The following is a 6,000-nucleotide window of genomic DNA, read 5'->3' as shown; positions in this document are numbered from 1 at the left end:
GGAAAACTTCAGATCTATTGTGGAGGTAGGTCAGTGGACCTAGAAAGGAACAATTTAACATGAGGATTGCAGATCATCTTAGACTATAACTGGATAGGTCTGGGAGTAGGGCTTAAATAATTTGGAAAGTGTGCTCTCCTTTAATTAGCACTTGGTTATACTTTTAGGGAAATTAGTGCTCATGGAGGCGGAGGGACGCTCAATCATCTGCTAAAGAGAGGCACTTTGGCAATGAGGTAGGAGACCAGATAAGGCATAATATTAATAAATTGCTTCTAATTTGCACTTTTTAGTAAAATATAGTTTTGGAATCCCCATAGAAGGCTTAATTTATGGATTAATGATGAAAAGTAATGTCTTGTTATGGTCTGGATCCAATTTGTTTTGACAGATAATGTGTGTGTATTTAAAAAAATGGGACCAACACAACCAAGACTATAACACTCACCATATGCCACCGAGGTCAGCAGAAATACAGAGCATTTCACTATCTCATTGCTCACTGAGGTCATTTTGGCAACCCCCAACTAGGTCAGAATTCTGAAAAACTGTTTTATTCCTTGCCCCTGAACACCCCTACTGTGAACACTAAAGAGCAGGCACTAAATAAATGTTCATTGACTGGCTTGGTGACCTCACTTTTCAACCTGATTTAGCCCTGGAATAAGTAATTTAAATTACATAATTTCTTGAAAGTAAAATCATAAATAACTTAATTAAAATTTTAATCATAAATAAATTTCTTGAAACTAAAATCAAAATGAGTCTCATTTTGTATATGAGTATCATCCTGATAAAGTACTTATATACATGCTGGTTAATTCACCTTGTTACAAGTTCAGAGTTACACAAGACTTCTTTGTGACTTTTTCTAAATCATCACACACATTGCTACACTCATCTTTCTATCTGTGCCCTTGAGCATCCCCACTGCCCTCCTCTACCTCCTGACACACATCTAGTCACACATCTTGTCCTAATGAGATACTAAATGTTTCCTTTACAGTTTTTAAGAGAAGGCAAGATTCCTTCTGTTTAAATCAAGCTTCTTTTGCTGGTAACAGGTGAAAGCAGCAGGTATCCAATAGTTTGCCTGAGGCTGAATTAAATATCCTGTTGAATAGTCAGCTTATTGAATTTCTGTGCACACATCTTTTTTGAGGTGTACACACTCCCAGATCAGAGTCTTTGAGCTGTTTCTCCTTTCTTGCCTTTTATGGTCTCACTAAATCTCTCTTATTATTGCCTTCTAAAATCTCCTATTTTCTCAACCTACTCATATTCCAAGCCACCCCGCCTTTCTTTTTACAGTTATGAATTTTCATCCTTCTAATCCCACTCCAAAATGGTCTGCACAATTTTAAATACATTGTTTATATTAATATTGGAAAAATATAATACTTTTAAAATCAAATAATGTATTTGTCTTTAGTTTCTCTCCAGGTTCTCTGGGTCACTGCTAATCCACATTTACACTGCCATAAGGAAAGAAGGAGGGGAATGTATGTACAAAAAATACCCACAGAGTGAGCTTGCCACAGTGAATTAGGGGAAGATTGTGTTTGCTATAACAACATGATGTATTAAGGGGGGAGAAAGTTTAGGCATCCAGGGGCTCTGTTCTAGTTCTGGGTTTGCAATTAACCAACAGGATGAGTTTCCACAGTCATGTAAGTTTTATGCATTGCATTTCCTAAAATGAGAACTATAGAGGTTAAGGCTGGAAATCTAATTCAACTTTCACTGTCTCTGACAATCAGACAGTATTTTCTTTGGGAATCATCCACTCAGAGGCTATAGAGAAGGCAGGAACTATGCATTTATGTAGAAAATGTGCTTGATGGGAAAACCACAGGTTTGAGAGCCTGACACCCAGGCTACCATCTCTTTCCTGCTCTCCACCAGCTGACCTAGAGTGAAGTTGTTTAACTTCTTTCAGTCTCAGTTCTGCACCTGTATAACAAGAATGATAATATTTGCCTCATAAGATTGTTCCTAGGATTGCATGAGCTACAGTTTTCAAATGTCATGTGCATAACAGATGCTCTATGGATGGTAGTTATTCTCTTTCTTTCTTTCTTTCTTTCTTTCTTTCTTTCTTTCTTTCTTTCATTCATTCATTTATTATTTTAAAGAGAGAGAGAGAGCAGGGAGGGCCAGAGGGAAAGAGACAATCCCAAGCAGATTCCTCGCTGAGCATGGAGCCCAGCACAGAGCTTCATCTCAAAATACTGAGATTATGACCTGAGCTGAAATCAAGAGTGGGTCGCTCAACTGTCTGAGCCATCCAGGCAGTTATAACTAATGCTGTTGTTCTACTTATTGATTTGGGGAGACAGCATTTTGACTGGGTGACTTGAAGGAGAAATCAGTCAACTAATACTACGGACATATGATAGACATACTAATTGTTGGGTCGGCGGCTTCGGGAATGCAGGAGGAACAATAGAAATGACTGTCGGGGCTGCCATCTTTCATCCCCCTCCTCCCCCTTCCTTAGTCTTTGACTCTCTCGTCAAAAGGATGTTTGCCCAGGTCAGGTCTCCATAGGTAACCCGATACCTATGCAGGAAACAGGAGTATCAGGAGCCCCCACCCCATAGGATCACCAAATACCTTACCATATATGGATGTGAGCCCATGCCCTGCCTTGGTCCCATAAAAGACCCCGCCAACTCCCTCCCAGGACCACTTCCCAACTCCCCTCTCCTGAGTCGTGGAACCTCGCCCAAGGGTGCCGACCTCCTCCCGGCACGACTGGTGGTGTGTTTACCTCGCCTGCAAAACTTTACGCTAAAAATTATACTATTATACATACTAACAAAGAACTTAGTAACTGGTAGATTACTTAAAAATGTCCAATACAAAAAGCTTAAAGTAAAAAAGGGAAAATTCCCCTCTGCTCCCCTCCAGAATAACTATCCACATATATATCTGTCCAAAGTGTGAAATTTCTAAATGTGAAATTATATGTATATATGTATATACATTATGTATGTATATATGTGTATACATACATTATATTATGTATGTATATGTGTGTATACGTACATTATATGCATATATATCATATGTATATAATGCTCTGATAAAAACCATATCATGTTATATATGCTGCTAGATAAAAATATTTAACTGATGAGTGGGAAGGAACAATGAATATTTCTTGGTTTAATAGGAAAGCAGCTGCTTTGGGGAAAAATATTAGCTATAACCAAAGTAGAAAGGAGGCTTCTCTATGTTACTCCAATTCTTTTTATGAGAATTCTTAGAGTTTATTTTTACTAGGTATTATTCACAATATTTGAAAAGAAATAAGTTAAGTTTCACTACTAAAAACCATAATTCTAATACTCACGTTGTTTGTGTGAAGTAAAATCGTATGTACATTGTCTAATTTGCATGAAGTTTTCTAAGTGTGGATAACAAATAAATATGAAAATACCTCTTCCAGGTGCTACCAGGCACTTTTCCTGCAAAACCACTTACTTTCAGCAGCCTAACAAAGTTTTGTAGGCACAGAGGATGGTTGGAAAAGGATATAGATTCTCTGTGTTATTTGTTACGCTGAGTGCAAACTGACCTAGTTATGGTTGCTATGGATACTATAATTTTGAATTTAATAATATTCTCTGAAGGAGTAGTCACACAGATCTACAAAATGCTGAATCCAATCTGAATCTCACACTTGAAAGGTGAAAAAAAAAAACAAAAACCTGCATCAGAGAGGCTGAATGCCAAGAGAGAAATCAGAAGATCTGTTAGAGAAATCTCAGAATTAACAAGGCTGATGTCTGTGATTAGTTGAGTGGCCAATGTGCTTTTCAGAGTCACTCAGTCCACAGAAAATGGCTCTTACTTAAGTGATTCCCATGGGTCCCCGTGGCAGTCATTAAAGACACGCCCTTCCTGCTAGGCATCTGCTAGTGCTCCTACCTCCAGACTAAAAATGAACAAACATCTTCTTGCAGCCAACATACTGAGCTCTTATGACAAAATGGTTTTGGCACAAAAGAAAACGAAGTGAAATGAGAAAAGAATGCCTCGGAGGTAGAAGAACAAAGAATCATTTCTTTTTACCGAGTCTTTAGGATCATTTAGTGGCTCTGTATTAGGAGTCTGCAGCATACAGCCTTGCATATAATATATGGTACAATGATGTGTGAATTTAAATATCCAACCATAATATTAAGATTTTATTTTTCAATAAATGTTTCTGAATTATTCACAAGTACAGTACAAGTAATAGGAAGCCGGCTGCTTACAGCTAAAATGAAAGGTGCATATAGCTTTATCTCCTATTTAGAAGCCAGTTAACTCCAATAAGGTCCAAATTTTGGGAAATAGAGATGGGAGAAAGTGGAGAGAGGGCGCAATTTAAAAAGTCTTCTGGGTTCTCTCCGGGAAATTAGAATAGTTCATCTCTTGCATCAGTTGTTTTGACCCAAGTTGCTGTTCTGCTGAAATAACTGTTAAAAGAGTTCTGGAAGATCATGAACTAGTAGGAATTAAATCCAATGCTCTGACTTAGATACTAGCATCATTAAATAGATCGTTTTCAAAGATTCTAGTGGCCCCTTTGCTTGCTTATGTAGCTGGTTTTGATCATAGTCAGGCTATCCGGTGCATTTACAAAGTTTCTTTCCCTTCCCGAGATAAGCCCCCACCCCCACCCCTTGACAACCTTGAAAATCTTGCAATGGATGATTCATTACAGCTAAGATAAAGACCCAGATATGATCATATGTCATTGCTAAAATTACTTCAATCAAGAGGATAAAAACATTAGAAGGTTTACCTCCTTCTAAACCTCAGCTCCCATCCATTGTCTGCTGACAGGATTATTATGCTGCTGCTTGGTCAGTGCATTAACAGAAATTGTTGCTTTCAGGAAGCAAAGCAACGAATATAAAAACACAGCTACAAGATAACAGGGCCACGATGAATAATTTGCAGTTGAATAGGGAGCTCTCAAAGCTGGCTTTATGGTCATCTCACACATGCATTAATGATCTCATCTTTGAGGAAGTAATATTCTCTGATTTTCTCTTTTGTTTCCAGATCTATAGTCTCCTTTCCCAGGAAAGGAGATACTAATCAGAGAGAGAGGAAAAACAATACCTTAAGTTGCAACTCAGCCTCTCCGCATAAATCAGTAGGCTACACATGACCTTAACCTGCTGTCTGAGCCCCACAACAACAACCATTTATTGATTTCGTTTTGCTAGCCATGAGGGTTTCAAAGGCAAATATCTTGAATATATCATAATCTAATGAGTCACAGAATCTACAGGGCTCCTTTTGTTAGGATAGAGGTATGTGGCTCTGTGGTCTCAGAGATGGGTGAGAATGATTGTTCTCAGGGACGGAAGGGAAGTGTCTTGGAGGAGGGAACATTTAAGCTGGGTCTTGAAGGATGAGTAAGATTTTACAGGATGGGGAGCACTATTCCAAGTAAAAGAAATAGCTTAAACAAAGTCAGTCCTAAAAGGGAAGAGAATATGGAGTATGTACTGGGTATATGGGTCACATTGCTGTTTCCATAGATAGCCACAACAATTTCTCCCATCCTGTAAGCTCTTCCTACAATGTCACTTTGATACTCCTCCCATGGCAAAGGTGGTGTCAATGTTCCTTTCCCTTCAGTCTGGGTAGGCTTTGAGACTCTGGTGGAAGTGATGCTCTGTTACTTCATAAGATTGGTCAAAGAGGCTGTGGTTTCTTCCTGGTTCCTTTGAGATACTCCCCTTCGTAGCCCTGAGCCATGATGTCAGCTGTCTGACTTCCCTGAGGCTGCCATGCTGTGACAGAGGCCCAAACTGGCTCATATGGAGCAACCAAAGAGGCCACGAGCGAGAGTACATGAAACGAGACAAATGCCTGGTCATCCTTCACTCTTTTACCTGCCCACAGTCTTAGCTTTAGCCAACACTGACCTCCAACCACATGAGAGACCTGAGTCAGAACTGCTTCGCCAAAGCCCTTCTGCCCTTCGCTACC

This window comes from Lontra canadensis, unplaced genomic scaffold, assembly GCF_010015895.1.
Source record: "Lontra canadensis isolate GAN:19392208 unplaced genomic scaffold, GSC_riverotter_1.0 scaffold1, whole genome shotgun sequence".
In the NCBI taxonomy this organism is placed as follows: domain Eukaryota; kingdom Metazoa; phylum Chordata; class Mammalia; order Carnivora; family Mustelidae; genus Lontra; species Lontra canadensis.
Note: the sequence above shows the minus strand (reverse complement) of the source record.